The sequence below is a fragment of the Macrobrachium rosenbergii genome, chromosome 1 (assembly GCF_040412425.1).
Source record: "Macrobrachium rosenbergii isolate ZJJX-2024 chromosome 1, ASM4041242v1, whole genome shotgun sequence".
Lineage (NCBI taxonomy): Eukaryota > Metazoa > Arthropoda > Malacostraca > Decapoda > Palaemonidae > Macrobrachium > Macrobrachium rosenbergii.
The window spans coordinates 35,218,236-35,236,212 of NC_089741.1; the positions used below are offsets into that span (position 1 = coordinate 35,218,236).

At 35.4% G+C, this 17,977-nt stretch overlaps 1 pseudogene; it reads right to left on the minus strand.

The window, feature by feature from the left end:
* LOC136849140 (protein turtle-like) overlaps positions 1-17,977 on the minus strand; it is a 553,559-nt pseudogene that overhangs the window by 124,524 nt on the left and 411,058 nt on the right.

A 17,977-nucleotide genomic window follows, 5' to 3' on the forward strand; every position in this document is an offset into this window, starting at 1 on the left:
TAATATTCGTTTGTTCATCTTTAACTTATGTATACATAAAATAAAACTCACAGTGTCATAATTGTAAGAAACAACAACTTTGCTCATGAAAGACTCCTCAGTCACGGCATTTCCCCTGCTAAGATATGATGTAAGTAGAGAAAAACATTTATGCAAAACATTAAAAAAAATATAAAATGAGTTAGGTCTGATGACCTGTCAACATTATTCTGCATATGTGACTTATACATTAAAACAATTATTCTTCAAGATAACCATAGCCAAAATAAACATGTTCACTGAAATTTCCTTTACTGAAACCCAGAAAATGAATCACATGGAGTTAAGTGTCATATTCATGTGTTGAGAAATATCTAATAATTAAAACTGACCTGATTCTATGCAAGGGCACTAACAACTGAGGCAGAAAAAACTAAAGCATGTAAGGCACCACCATGCACTGTAGAAGGGCAAAATGAATCATCACACACAAATGAAGGATGACTGATGGAGGAAACTAATAAAAGAGTCAAATGAAAGGATGATCACACTTATCAGTAGTCTGAGTTATAATTTTTGGACAAGTCATAAACTTGCTAAATGCAGAGGAGGAAGAAATAAATACAGTGCCTGAGAATATTCCTCTGGTTCCTCATTGCAAGTCCTTTCATTTCATGTACATTTTGTATTAAACTGCCATTCTAAAACTAATGACCTAAAGGCTATATTGAGGCCAGTGTTTGAATTTCTGTTCCAACACTTTATATAAAATTCTACATCTCATCTACCACATTTTCACTTAGCTCATAAAAATTGCAGAGAATGAAGACGAAGAGTTCTTATTAAATAGTAAACTGAGGAATGTCACGTGTAATATACAATTTTAACTGATGCGTTTGTTTTAAACAAAACTTGATGCCTGACACTTTAAAGTCATTTACAGTGATAATCACAATTATTAATAAATTGTTTTAATACACAAAAGGAATAATTTAGCTTACGATCAGCTGATATGTTTGCTCCGGGAGGAAAGAAACCATTAAACTGCATTTCCTACATTCCCTGCCAAGACTACATAGCACATGGCCAGAGACATAAATCAATTTACAGTGCATGAAACTGGTTCAACAAATTTGCCTAACCTAACATTAAGTGGCAATAACCTCAATGTAAATGTAAGCTGGGACCAGAATAGTTGGTAAAAACTATATACAGTAGTCTTTTCACCAGTACAATTAAATAAAAATTACAATATTATTAGCATCATCACTCTGCGGCCGTAAGACGAGCAGGTAGCCAAACTGGGGCCGTCAATTAAATAATACCCAAGTCTACCATGGTACATAAAATATAAATACAGTTCAGTATATTTATATTTATATCCATGTGATTACCATAATCTAAAGGGTGCTATACTCCACATTTAGACTTGGTATCATCAAAGCTCAAGCCATCTTCTCTCACTACTAGCTCCTATATAAGTATGCAAGTGAGTGTGCCTTGTCCAAACTTCTGAATGGTATATGACATTACCAGAATTGAGACTAGCAGTCCCAACCCTCCCATATAATGCCATAATTTTTTCTTTACATTATTTGTACACCCATGTACTAATAACAGAAAGGTATTATGTGCAAGTATGAATTACATATTTGCACAACTTTGATAACTTCCAACTGTAAAAATTAGTTGTTGATTAATTTTTAATCAACCAAAAATGTATATGTAATGGCAGCAAACAATTAAGAATGCATCCCAGTATCACATACAGTATATGTATTTGATATGCGTGTATGTATGTATGTATATATATGTATATATATATATATATATATATATATATATATATATATATACATATACAGTATATGTATTTGATATATGTGTATACTGTGTGTGCATGTGTATATATATATATATATATATATATATATATATATATATATATATATATATATATATATATATATATATATATATATTATATATATATATATATATATATATATATATATATATATATATATATATATATATATACATATACATATACATACACATATATCAAATACATATACTGTATGTGATACTAGGATGCATTACTTAATTGTTGCTGCCATTACATATATCATTTTTGGTTGATTAAAAATTAATCAACAGCTAAATGTACATATACAGTATACATTTTATGTAGGAAGGATAATGACTTTTGTGGAAATCTGGGTCTCAGTAAAGAGTGTAATGTCTCTGTTGCTATTTAATATCTTCATGGTTAGCATAATGGAAGAAGTCAGCAAGAGGACAGCAGCTGCATGTGCAAAGTTGGGATACAAAATAAGTTATGAAATAGTATATATTTGTCATTGGTACTGTGGAGATTAGGTATAGTAAAAACTGCAGACACTAGTAAGAGTTTGAAAGTGTTTGAAAGACAGGAAGTTCTCAGAAAATGTTAGCACAGAAAAGTTTGAAGGTAAATAACCAAAAGGGGGCCATGAATATTAATGTCGATGGTGGAAGAAAAACGGCCAATTTATGTGGGTATCTGAGGTAACCAATAATACTATAGTAAAACGAACAGGCTTATCACAGAATAACTGAAGCAAAGTGGAGCCAAAAGTTAGCAAGATTTGTGCAATTTGAAACAAAATTTACTTGTTTATGGAAGCCATGGTAGGAAAGTATGACGCTGTTGAACAAACTCCTTTATGATAGCAAAGTTTTAATGCTGAATGAGAATAGAAAAAGTTGAAGCTGTTAAAATGCACTATAATAGCTTAGTTTAGTATTTCAAAAGAGCTTTTAGTCATACAGACCACTGCAGCACAATGTTGAAAGTGTAACATATGATTCCTCTTGGGCAACATTACTACTAGAATGAATGAGTACTGTATACGGTAATTACAGTTGCCCAACAGAGTTTTCATAGGAGGAGGTTATGTCTTCACAACCTATGACAATATTCATCACTCAGTGAGTATTAAATCTATTCAGTGAAAGATTGCTGCATAAAATATCTTTGTTGCACAGTGAAATCAAAGAGTTAAATGTCTATATTCACGGCTCCTACCCAAAATACCTGTCATCAAATCAATCCAACAAGAATAACTGGCATAGACTAAGTAAAGTAGCACTACTGGGATGATTCACTCTTGGGAAATGCTAAAACTTGGGGCACAAAAGGATGGCACTCTATCACAAAAGAGCAACCATTCAAAGATTAAGTACTGTAGCTGTGGGAGGAATCAATCCCCCAAAGAAAGAAACCTACATATTTTCATCAACATTATCACATAGATTGATCAACTTGACAGACATCAAAATAACCAGGTATTAGGCCCACAGCAACTGCCTTTTCTTGCTCGTGTGGGATGGGAGGAATAAAACACTACAGTATTTGCAGCAGCAGCTACCTAGTGTTGCAAGCAAAAACAGCTAGGTGTGATAAAGAAGAGTGGAAAGGATGTTTGTTGTTGTAGCACATTTTATGCAACAAACATAATGAACTTACTTTATGTCTATGCTACAAGTCACAATCAAGAGTTGGCAAAATACATTTGACTGGTGACATAACTCTACCCAAGAGTTTGAGAGGAGGGTCAGTACCCAAAGACCACACTGGAGAACTGTACAGACAGTCCCTGGGTTACAGAGGTCCCAGGTTACAGCGTTCCAACTTACGGCACCATTAACCTGATTTTACGGCCCTGTACCTGGTTTACGGCCCTGTAACCCGGATTTACGTTGCTTACAGCACCATAGGGCCATTTATTCCCATTATTATTATGATATTCTGGTTTATGGCGTTTTTCGGGTTATAGCACACACCGGGAACAGAATCCCTGCCACAAACTGGGGACTGCTTATAATCCGAATAAGGACAAAGAAAGAGTTGAAACAAACTTAACAGCTTCTCATCACAAAAATTAAGTAAACATTTCCTTTTTGAGAAACAGAGGCAGCAATATTAAATACATGTTCTCAAGTCAATTTCTTATCAAAAGTTACACCCAAAATCTTAAAAGAATCACTGACATTTTAAACTATAACATTCAAATATAAATCAGGATGCAAAAACAAAAGTGTTCTAAATCGACTATCATACTTTGAGTTTTTGAATGGATAGCTTTTCATGCCCTAAGCCTAATCCATTCATGAATATGTACCAGTTCTCTATTCATAGATTCTGCAACTTCAGGTCTAAGTTGTGGAGATAGAATGACAGCTAAAAGAGTAGTATCAATGGCATGTGCACTCAATTTGTCCTCCTGATGTAGCCACATATCACTGGTATAGATAATAAATAGCAAAGGTCCAAGAACACTACCTTGAGGAACGCCTGAAATGACACTACTAAAGCTACTACACTAGCCATGAACAGAGACCCTTCAGGCTCTGATAATTAAGAATTTATTTACAATATTAATACTGTAAATTCTCCACCTATTCCCCATAATCTTGGCTTTTACGTAAGTGCTTTATGATTCACAGAGTCAAAGGCTGCATAAAAATCTAAACCAACCAATGATGCCTACTTTCCCTCATCAAGCGCACTCTGCAAGATGGTAAATATTGACAAGAATGCATCACAAGCACCAATGCCTAAACGAAAACCCAAACTGTAATGCTGGTGACGGGTTATTATCTTTAGAAACCAACAAAGACACTTAGACAACAACTTCTCGAAAGCCTTAGATAAAACAGGCATAATTGAAATCAGCCTATATTCTGAGGGCATGTGGATAGACTTGATCCCTTGGGCAATGTAGCAATGCTTTTTTCCCTGTCTCCAAACAGAATGAAAACTTGCAAATCCAACACTTAAATGAAAGTGAGAATAATCATTTCAGAAGATGAGGAGAGTTGTGAACATGACCATGGGCTTTAGGTGAGCTGAATAAGATGATAATATAAGAGCATACAGAGGATGTAGGACTGATCTCCTTACAGGTCAAGGTTGCTTTCGTTGAGCGTAAGGCAAAAGACCCAAAAGTGATGTCCTAAGGACTTACAGATATATTTGCATAATGGAAAAAAACTGAAGATGAAAGGATAAAGGAGAGAGTACACTGTATTAATCTGCCAGAGAGTAATTGGAAACTAATAATAATAAGGCATTTGTGGGAAGAAAAAAGAGAAAACAGATCTGTTAAATAGTAGTTTGGAGCAAACGTAACCCTAAACACTAAGGAAATTATAAAATAAATTTGGCCTATGTTTACTTAAGAATTGTGGCACTGGCCAAGATGAAACACTTTGGTAAATGGGTATCTAAATGAATCTGGCTGATGAGGATGTAAGGAGTAACCGTTCATTTCTATAAGAATTTAAAAAGACAGATGAAAGCACAAGAATACAAGTGCACAGCCTCATGATGACTACGACGAGGACCACATAAAGAAAGACTGATTGCATGACATGTATGGGTAATAAGTGAAAAACTAAGCAAATTTGCAAAAAGGACAGGTTGTCTTAAAAATTTTCATTAAACATCTGCACAATTGACAGTAGTACATAGAAAAGCACATAAATGGAGCATAGAAATCCTAAGAGGCTTTTGACTTGAGGAGTTTTGTTGTAGAGAAAATGATAAAGTGGCAAGAATTTCTGTATGACAAATTCTGAGTTTTTATAGTTAAAAAGATTATTTTGGGACAGCAGGTCTGGATAATGTGTGTATCCATTGAAGCCACTGGGTGTTAGACTCAACCCTGCCATTTCTTTCTTTCCTTCAAATACAGTACAGGGTAGATAGAGGAAGACTAGTTGAACCACTCAGTTTTAAATGCACAACCATGGATGGTGTTTTGTCTTAACTGTCGATAAACTTTGCATAATGACATCAGCAAACTAACAGATTTATAACTTGTATGAATACAGTTGGTTTAAGACAGGCCTATTGCATCAAAATTGTTCATTCATTGGTTATGAATGGAATGAGGTGATAAGTTAACAGCACGATACATAAAAGTTTGCAGGACATGCATAAAGTAACAGAAAAGCTGATGTTTGCAAACTGGCAAACTATTTTGATGATAAGAGAAAATAAACTGCAGCCACTTTGGAAACATTTGTCCTAAAGTAGTCCCCAGTGAATATCATTAACTTTACAGATTGAAAATCAAATGAAAAACCATGATGATTATGAGATGCCAGTTAATATGAATACTGAAAACAGTGAGTGGGTGCTGATATTCAGGATGTAAGAAATTATGATTAAGTGCAGAGTTGAACCCCAAAAGAAAAGACACAAGAAAAGCAACAGAAAATTCTCAGAAGTCTTGAAATGAATGAGGTACGAGAGACAAAAATGCACGAATGAGTAATAACTTAATGTTTTATATTTTATATAAGTGAAGTGTTAGTATTGTCTGTGCATAAAAACCAATACAGGCAGTCCTGGTTATCAGAGGGGTTCCGTTCCAACAGTGTGACAAGCGAAAATCGCCGATTTTCCACACTTATTGGCACTGATAACCAGGAATAGGCGCCGATAACTGGAGATCGGCACCTCTGTTAGGTATGTATCGGTGCCAATACCCAATTATTGGTACTGATAAGAGGAAATTGCAGATTTTTGTCGCGACAAGACCCATAAAACCGGATTGCCAATACAGGCAGTCCCAGTTAACAATGGGCTCGGTTGCAGCGATTCGGTTTCGGGCTTGTCTAGTGACGAAAAATCGGCAATTTCGGTGCCAAAATCGCCGATTTCCCTTATCGGCACTGATAATTGGGTATTGGCGCCGAACATACCTAACAGAGGCGCCAATAACCGAAAATCGGCACTTTTCGGTGCTGATAACCCCGAAAATCGCCAAAAAGCGCCAAAATTGCTGATTTTCGGTTATCATCACACCCTCAGAAACGGAACCCCGCCAATAACCGGGACTGCATGTATGATGTTGATATAAACAGCCTATATATAGTGGTTCCATTTGAAAACAAGAGCCTTGACATGAGAAATATGAAATAGTAGTACAATTGGCACCAAGTAACATATACTGTACATCTGAATTTGCCCCAGCAAATAAATCGATTTGGAAAATATGGAAAACTAGAGGATAGATTGGATATGTAAGTGCATGTATTTTGTAATTTGGAAAAACGGTGGCAAACAAAATCACACTTGTCTATGACAAAGCTGCGAAAGTTGTAGAGAATTTTCAATTTGTTCAAATCGAGGAAGCATGAAGGTTCATGTAAGAAAAGATTAGACTAGTAAGTGACAAGCTAATGAGAAAAGTTAAGTGTCCACTGACGAAGAATTACTGTACTTAGGAACTGACCATGAAAATCTGTTTCCCTGCATATTTTCATATTGAAATAATCTAGTAATAACCAAATAAGAAAAAAAAAATGGTAGCATGCTACACCCTGGTGGTATTTCCTGCAACTATCGAAGTGCATCAAGGAGAGATGTTACAGTAACAAATGTAAGTTGCTGATTTATTCCCCAAACATTTTCATCATAGAATGTCCTCTAAATTTAAAAACCCACGGCATAGAAGAAGAACAAATGAAGGTGCAAGTATTGCTAAAACATTAAACTGAAGCTAAATGCCATAGCCTACAGTATGTCAAGGAACATGGGACTAGGACAGCTAAATGGTTTTTTTCTGGTTCACTATGAACTGAGAAGAGAGAGTAACTGTGCCTTCATGTATACAATAAGTAAAATATCTCACTAAAACAAAAGAAAATTACTTAAAGTAAAAAGTAATTGTAAAAATACTGTAAATAAAGACAAAACTTATTCCATGAGATCATTAATGTATGTGTCAGAACATAATAAATTATGTTTTTCTTCAAAATAGTTCTCTTCAAAAAATCATTTTATAATGGGGGTACTGTATGTTTAATGCACTGTTGCATCTTATATGCTGGCAAGTATGGTACTTACAGCTCTAAGTTACCCATTACTTCGGTTCATTTTATCTCTAGATTGAGTGTATAAACTGTTATACAAATAATTCAAGAAGGGATTTATTAAATTTTTAAAATATAAGGTCATCACCACCAATTGCTCTACATTTGACATTCACATTCCATCAGTTTCATTAAACTTTACCACCTACAAAAGTAATTCATATGTATATATGAACAAACATATACAGTAAATGCATATGTGCGTCTGGATGCATGTGTGATTAAAGGGTGCCTTTCCATGGACCCGCTGCATAAAAAAGATGCTCTTCAGGCCCAGACCTTAAAAGGCAATCCACATTGCAGTAGTTTATTCTGTACGCATCACTTATCAAAAATCTCTCAGGATTTTCCAATCATCATTCAAGACCAGCAAAAACAGCAAAATCTCACCGTGGGATGGAACTGATAATGATATCAGATTAGCCTTAACCATTTAAGAAGTGATCATATAGTTCCCAAATAGTCAAAAGCATTGTTTGTTAAGCTCTAGATGCAAGTGAAAAGTAGCAATGTCCAACCACCACCACAACTCACTATTCATTCTTTAAACTACGCTGTAATAAATGAACAAATTACAAGATATTTTGATTTTTGGAAATCACTAAGTTATTATTTACCTCTGAAATGAAATACTGTAAATATATAACTGTAAAACCTTTATGGATTGGTTTGAAACCATCAAAACTACCATATATAAATTTCATGGGAAAAATTCTGGTTATATTTCTCAGAAGCACATTCTTTTGAATTATCTGAGTCAGTGAAACCAACCTAAATGAAAAATACCAACAAACTTAGCCAAAAAAAAAACAGAGTAAAATCAAATATAAATTAACATGTAAAAAATCAAGTTACAACCTTTACTATGACTTGGAAATCATACTCAAACTGGAATTGTAAATACATTTACATGCATCAACTGAAAGATCTAAATGAAGTTCAAAGCATCATATAATTCCAGGTACTTTTATTAATGTTATCCACAGCACAATAATACTTCTTTATCAGGACCAACAACAGGTGTTTTCTGAATTAAAATCTTAACAGCAATTTAACATTAAAAATGGGTTGCTGCTAAAACTATATTGTACTAAATTTTACTCCATGAAAGATTTTTTCAAATCAAAATACTCATTTAATTTAAAAACAAAATAAATGATTATCTTAGAGAATTTTGAAAAAAAAAAACGAATGAAAACCATTTTAAGTGGTATTAAAAAATAAAAATGACTAATGGACAATAGCTCTTGTTCAAATATATATAAAAAATGATGGAAAAGACATGACTGAGCAGTAACTTTAGAGGAGATTGGAATAGTTGTTATTGTGTTTTTGAAAAGAAATTCCAACAAAATTCATGGCAATCTTAAATCTTGGGTGATGGGTATACTTTGAAGTATACACTTCTTAGCCAAATTTCAATACTGTAGTATAGATTACTTTTGTAAATCATTTTAAAAATTCAACATAATGCACATTCATGACAACGAAAAATTTTAATAAGTGTATAGAAGATTTTTCGATAATGAACATATTTTCTCTTCCAAAACAAATTCATGAATCACCAGTTACTCAAAGATCAAATTAACTTCTACAAGAAGCATGCAATCTGGAATGATAAATCTTCCCCTGAACAGGAAAGCAATCCTATCTCGTTCTTTTAATACCATTTGCTTAGAATACGTAATGGAGTCCCTCTTACAGTTTTTAGGTTAACTACCTCACTAATTCTAACATTACCAGAGAAGTGTTTTTACCTTGGCATTAATTCATATTCTCTGTATTTTCTGCCCACTGTTACTCATTGCGCTTTGGTCTGGATTTTAACACTGCTGAGTACTAATAAGCTAGTCTAGTCCTGCAATACAGATATTTTTAATTACAAAGTTGACATATACAGAACTTGTCACATTCACTAAAAAAGTACAGTACTGTACCAATTTCCAATAACATGAACGTGAGTAATGATCATATTAGCAGACAAACAAAAGCTTTGCTTATATTTATGAAGCAGCAGGCAAGAAAAACTGCATTCTGCACACAACAGAATACTCTTCCTGCATGTTGCTGAGATAAAAAAAATTATACACTGGCAGTCCCCGGATATTGGTGGGGGTTCCGTTCCCGACGGCATGACAATGACCGGGAAAATCGCCAATAACTGGAAATCGAATATTGGTACTTATTGGCGCTAATAAGTGGGATTAGCGCCTCTGTTAGGTGGGTATCGGCGCCGATCTTTGGTTATCAGCGCCAATAAGCGGATATATCAGCAGCAAAAATCCTGATATTGTTGTCGCTAGACAAGCGCTGTAAAACCGGGTTTGCCAATAACTGAGGTCAAAGATAACCGGGGACTGCCTGTATATATGTAGTGGTTAGAGTGGCGATCTGCCAATTGGAAGGTCCGTGGTTCAAACCCCTTGTGGTGGCAGCGTTCTTCCCTTGGTAACCCAATTTCCTCACTTGACCCAGGTGTACAAGTGGGTACCAGCATTGTGGCTGGGGTAAACCAGCGACAGACTGGCGTCCTGTCACAGGGGTGAATTATCACTCATTTGCTTAGCGTCCTGGAAACCGGGTATAAGCACAGGCTCTATGGGCCCTTCAGCCTAATGTATGTATACAGGCAGTTCTCAGTTAACGAGGTTCCGTCCCTGGCGAGCACTGCTAACGAAAATCAGCGATAACAGCACAGGAAACCCGCCACGGCGCCATTAACTGGATACTGGCACGGCGCCGTTGACCGGAGATTGCCGCTGAAATCCCACTAAACGGCGCCATTAACTGGAGATTGTGCTGAAAATCCGGGCACAACGTCGCTAGCCAACCACCATGGCACGAAACGACATTAACCGATGTTGCCAGTAAGCAGGGACTGCCTGTGTGTGTGTGTGTGTGTGTGTGTGTGTATATATATATATATATATATATATATATATATATATATATATATATATATATATATATATATATATATATATATATATATATATATATATATATATATAAAGAAAGATATAAATTTGTGTAAGTGAATTTTTTCACATATATGACCCTCATAATTTCACTTGTCTGCCCATTAAGGTTAGCCAACCAAAGATCTGAATAACCAATAAAATGACAAAATCAATGGTTAAACTACAGATAAAACTGGCTTCACCAAAGAGGAATTTACACTACGTCTTTACTAAATATGAAGCTTTATCTTGTTCTTACACTGAAACCCTCCTTTAAAGGGTGCTAACTAACTTTTCATCTCTTTCTACCACTGGACATTTTGCCTCACTAATAACTGCCTCTGATTGGAACATTATGCTTGTACCTCAATTACGTATTTGCTCCCATAAAAATTTCACAGTTGTATCATGCAGTATTACTGTTGTATATCATTTATCAATGTTATGCATAGTGTTAAAATCAACGTCTCCTAAATAAGATAGCGACATTACCTAATACCCAACTAATATATGCACCCGTTTTAAAATGACACCTGAAAAATGAAATTCCACAGAATGTTGACCAGAACCTACGAGCTAAGAACATCTCTCATCGCATATCACATAAGCTAGAAAGTTCATCGGTCAGCCTGCTTGAAAAATCTCATCACGGCTGCCTTCACGTAACTTTCCTTCCTCAATCAAAGTCTGAAGACAGCCTTTCCTCCTCTGACACACATCCATGTTCTTCCACCCCTACCCTGACCTTCCAGTGGATCTTCCCTTTGGTTTCCAATCCAAAAATTTCTTGGGGGACTTTCTAATTCTCTGATGTTTAACTTTTATTAATAAAAGCTCTTCCATTTCTGCTGCTTACAGTTGGTTCTTGGTACATGATGTAAGTGTGTAAGACTCATGACATGGTTAAATTTCTATATTTCATATATGGCTATAGGATGTCAATGTTATGAGTTATTTCCAGTTTGGAATCATTATCAACAAATATCAAATCCAGATATTTAAAATTTCTACACTGATGAAGAGCCCCCACCTTCAAATTATATGTCTTCTTGCTTAAAGTTCTTAGGGACTATAAAACAGGGAGAGAGAAAATGCATGTAAAAATGAACACACAACACACACACACACACAACAACCCTCAAGATAAACTAAAAGAAAGAAGAGAGCCTTTGATGAGAAAGACAAGGGAAGGGCTTCCACCTTGCAAGGAGGTCTCATCTAGAACCTAATTCCTTATTTTAGCAGTTTTTTCCTTCCTGGAGTTGTTTACTCTTAACAGATAGCTGGGCATGAGTAAAAGTACCAAGACTAATGATTACTGTATTATGATAAAATTTCCATACATCCTGCTCCTACATAATCTTAGATCAAGTAAAATTTCCCCTTTAGAAACATGTATCTCACATTAAAATTTATATGAAATACCAATACATATTTTGGTAAACACGTCTGAGCATGTGTGCTTAACATTTTTGAAAAGCTAAAGAATTTTAGACATAAGTCTTAGAGACAGTAATATAAGTTACCACAATCCATATAATGTACATATTCTTCGTGTTCACTGTGATGTTTTAAAAAACTTAGTCTCTGATGTCTGGAAGAAAAGCACCTAACAAAAGAATTCTTTATAAAATTTAATACTTTATTTAAATTTTTGAGTTTTATCATGCATCCTCAAACTTAGGACAAACCTAAGAGACAGCCATACTAAACAGAAAATACTGTACAGGAAGACAAATTAAAATGTGAAAAACTAGAATAGGATACTGAAATCGAGAAGGGTGAGATGGTGATTTGAAGGCATGAGTCAGAAAGGGCCTCTCCTGGTCATAAAATAATTCAGCAGGCTTATGAGTAGAAATCCAGTCAAACTTTCTAAACCTTGTCTGATATTGAAAATTCAGAAACAGAAAGTTGTGCTTATTTCACAAACAGTCAATGGAAGACCACAAGAAAATACGTAGTGTACAAATCTTGACTTTGTTTTCAGTTTTCAACAGAAATATAAACTTAAAATATAAGGAACCAATTAAAATAAAGCAACATTGTACTCATTATAACAAAATAATAAATTGCAAAAATAACAAGCAATACCTGAAGGATTCAATATCGTTGGAACATAAGTTGATCCCGAGGAATCCGTTGGGAACACAACCATGCTATAATCATATACTGCAAGTTGAGGTACATGAAATTAGAAACATAAAGGATAAGCTGCATCTTGACACAACTCTTCAGTAATGCAAAACTTGGAACTCCATGCAAAGGTTGGGAAAACATAAAATAAAAAGTCTAATTTCTCATAAAACACATCCCATACATTAAAGGAAAAAGCAAATAAACAGGAATAAAATCAAAACTCATGGTTCTGATATCAGATCTCCCAACCTAATCATACCAAGGGAGAATAACAAAGCACAATACCCATCGTTCATCTCAGGTAAAATTATACTAATAAAAAAACACTCCACTGGTGGCCCATGTTTATCTATCATCCATAAGGATATACAAGGCTAACACGTCATGCAGATCAAAATCATGCATTTCTAACTGGCCAATGCCATGGTAAGAAAGAGCAAAAAGATTGGTATCACTGATGCAGTGGTGGACTTCAAAAGATTATCACTACATCTACACATGCCTATATCAAGGAATAAATGGATAACATAAGAATAACAATCAAAGGGGTGAGATCATGAATGGCATGGTAATGAGACAATGACATGGCTAATGAAAAGAATGAGACCCAGTGTATGAGTTACATTTAAAAGAAAATAACTTTCATGAAAATATATATTGTATGGGTTCCCTCACTTTGCAACTGAGTGTATGGTATGTTCCTGAGCAAAAGCAAAGCAAAAGCAATAAGAACTACAATATCTAATTTAATATATTTGATCACATGGATAAAATCTAAAATCTGGAAATGTGGTGCCAAATTACCATAATGAATATGCTACACATATAACTACATCACATTTCTTCCAGCTAACATAAGCATTCCCATTATATAGAGAGGGTATGAGGAATATGAAGAAATAGAGACCTTACCGGGTGTGGAGCCTGGTTCAGCTGTCGGTAAGTTAGACCCAGGAGACGAGCGCACTTCAGGATTTCCACCACCTATCCATGGCCAAGCGTTGGCGAGGTTACAAGCAAGAAGAAATGCCCAAAGTTGAGAAAATAATGTAGTGGAAAATGAAGCAGAACAGATTTAAGAAAAAGTACAGACTTAAGTATTGTATAGAAGAAATAGAACATACACTATTAGGAAATGTCAAACCTTCTATTCAATATTTATACACCTTTCCAAAACAGTTCTTCTTTATGTACTCTACAAACTACAGCTTGCTACGACTTACTACTTTAATGTGAAGAGATGACTGACAGCAAATTTTTCAAGATCTAGTTCTCTACGAGATGAAAAATCCCCTGAAGTGAGATACTTGTATAACATCCTCCCAAATCTCCTAGTGTTCGTGTGCTTGCTATCCAGCACATAAAAGTAAGATCACCTACAGGGGATGCATCAGTAAGCTAGACAAGGTCAAAGAGGGAGAATGAAAATGATTCTGTAGAGGAGACCACAGTCCCATAGCCCTGAAAAGAGGTTCACCCCGCACTATGAGACAAATAAATCAGCTGGTATGCTGGTGAATAAAAGGTCTAATGCCTATTGAGGTGGACCAGAAATGAATGTATACATTAACTCTGGATACTAGTTTCTCTCTTGAAGAAAGAAGAGCCCATTTCTGGCATTTCTTCCACCAGACTGAAGAGCTTCAGTATAATTAATGAACTGGCTAAATTCAGGATAGAAACTGATGTAGGCTGAAAGAGAAGTTGTGATGTGCTGTTGGAAGATGAGAAGACAAGTATCAAAGTTGGAAGCATAAGGAATAATAAATAAGCACTTGTCTTTCGGAGACTTAACCTCCCTCCTTGTGAAAAGAATTACAGATCTAAGTTCAAGAAAAGCATTACAGATGAATGAGAGGAGAGGAAGTATTAAGGAAGAGCTAGCAAACTGAAATTATAAGAGTTTGGATCTTATACCGTAATTCAATATCTAACCCCTTTAGCAAGCAAGATCTTGGTAAAATTCTGGTCAGCCATCCATTTGTATCAAAGTGAAAGTCTCTAGCAAGACAATAGTTTGTAATGTGTAAAAATATGATACAATCACAATTATTTACGCCTTAATAATATACACTACATTGCCAAGTTTACTATACAACATGTGATGATTGATATCACAGATAACCGAAACCAACTACACATACATTACTGGACTGAGCTCACTATACTTTGTTCCCATTTAATGTTCAATATGAATGCTAACATTAATCACTTCCCAGCTTTCCTTCAAGTTTTTCTTGCTAATAAGTAACAGTTTCTCCATAAATTAATTCTACGGCATATCAATAAGAGTTTTAGGACATTTCCACAGATGATACTGCTTCTCAATCAATTTCATTTCAACAGAAGCAAGCAATAAACAGCGCAAGCAAAAACTGAACCGAAACTTCATTTCAATCCTCCAGTAACACAAGCAACAACTGAACTGGAATTTCACGTCAGACTTCAACAAGAATTGAAATTTCATGAAGTAAATACTTGATTAGTCAGACTTCAGTCATTCAGGTTTTGGGATAAATTTGTGTGGAGAAGAAAAAGGCATCAATCACATAGTCAGCTACTGAACTTCATGTGGGACAGCTGTACATCTAATCATGTAATTAATATGAATCCCCCAGTATTTTGTGCCATTATAATGGACCTTAATAAGCATTAAGCTGATTCTGTGACCTCTTGCATATGTAAGAATGCAAAACTGAAGATTTTACTAACATGGACGCTAAAGAAGTAGTCTGCTATCGTCTTGAGGATGGAAGAGGCTAAGCATGCCAGACTTTGGAAAACAAGATGAAGTTTCCAAATAAGAGCTCAAAGCAGCCATATAAAAGTGGTAAACTTTGTCTTATAAGAATTCACAGCAAAGAATGGTTGGTTATTGTACTTTTACTTATGGGCTTTTAATCTCTGATTATAAAGTGCCTAGAGAAAGTCTTAGTTCAGGCTTACACGTCAATGCGCATTTTCCCAAAAGATGAGAAATGTCATAAAAGAATCATCATCATTACCATTATCATCAAATGTGGCGCAGGGGATGGGGAGAATCATGTCATGGAGGAAAGGTCAGAAAATGTCTGTTACCTTGGGGACACACTGGACTGTGAAACAAGGATCAAGCAGTGTACAAAAAAATTAGCTGCAGCCTGGATGGAACTGAAGGTGACAGCTAGACTACTAGTAAATAAAAATTTCCCATTTGTAGAAAGTGCAAAAATTTATGAGGAGAGCATAAGACCTCTACTACTTTAGGCAGTGGAACAGAGATTTTGAAAAGGTATGACTACAGAAGCCTAAGATTTGTGGCAGAGAAAGTTAAAAAAGTAACAGATATGAAGTTGTAAGATGAATGTAAGTGGCAAGGAACATGGTGTCATGGAAAAAGGGGGCATATGAAGCCCTAGACCTTATAGGAGTTCAGGTTGAAAGGGTAAAAGGCAGAGGAGGGTGTTGAGCACTTATTTCGTGTCTAACCCCACAATGGGAAAACCTGCTGTAAAAAACATTTATGATAATGAAGAAGATAAATCTTAATATGTGAAAAGAATTTTTATTGCTCTTTACTGTTTAAGGTTTAAAGATAAAACATTCCAACTGTCACAAAATTAGAAAAGAATTTAGGGATGTCACACTTTGCAAGAAATAGGACAGGATAGAGGTCACTGTTATAGTCCAACTCACCGAGTATTTACTGTACATCATATAGCTGTTCATTCAATACTGCAATCTTATGTGAAAAAGCGTTATCGAAAAACATAAAAGCAGTTTTCAAGTTCCATGGATTCCACCACTCTTTTACATTAACATTCACCAGTCAAGGAGGAAGACAAAATATGAATCTGTATTTAGCAAGAGCAGCAGTATCTGTACAAGTGACGACATCACCATTAAGACACACTCACATAGTTAAACCCAATCACTGAGGCAGTAAAAGGAACACTTCTGTGGCAGCTTTGCATGATAAAAATGCAAAGCAAGTACACAGAAGTTCTTGGAGTGCATGGTCTCCATGCATTAATGGAAGTTTCCTGCTAAAAAGGAGGTTAAGGAAAGTGACAAAGCATGATTAGCTTTGTTGGGAAAAGAAATCATTACTTTCAAAATGTCTGACTTATAGACATTTTTTTCACTACCGACTTGCTAACAGGGAAAAGGACAAAAGTCATTTTCTAGTAGTAAATATTTAGAATTACAAAGCACTGTTACCCAGGCAAAGCAAATCATGGAGCACAAGTGAGGCGTAAGATTGGCTGCTCAATAAATTCATACCTTTGCTGAAACTTCAGGACCACTAGCAATACTTACTAATCCATTTCAGATCACTACTGAGGCATGCATTAACTTCATTTTCCATTTTTGGGGACTGAATAAGTAGAGAGTGAGTTGCATCATCTGCATTATGTATTATGTTACATTCTAGATACAAAAAATATGTCATCTAGCAGTGAAAACTAGATAACGGCTAAAGTCCCAAACACTATTCGGGAGAATCATCAGATGAGACAGGTTTGTGCTAACTGAAATTCCAACAATGCTATAGAAAGATCAAGTTAAGTATATCTTAGTTTAACCAGACCACTGAGCTGATTAACAGCTCTCCTAGGGCTGGCCCGAAGGATTTGACTTATTTTACGTGGCTAAGAACCAACTGGTTACCTAGCAACGGGACCTACAGCTTATTGTGGAATCCGAACCACATTATAGCGAGAAATGAATTTCTATCACCAGAAACAAATTTCTCTTGTTCTTCACTTGCCGCTCGGAGATTCGAACTCGCGACCATCAGGGTGGTAGCTGAAAACGGAACCCGCTCACCCAGCGAAGAACTATCAAGTAAAAAGACAGAATGAGAGCAGGGACATAGCCTCTAACACCTAATTCAAAAATTAGTCAAAAGCAACAATAAATCAAACAATTTGAACAAGAATAAAAATACACACTTTTCCCATGTGTAAAGTGAACCGAGTGAAGACGGA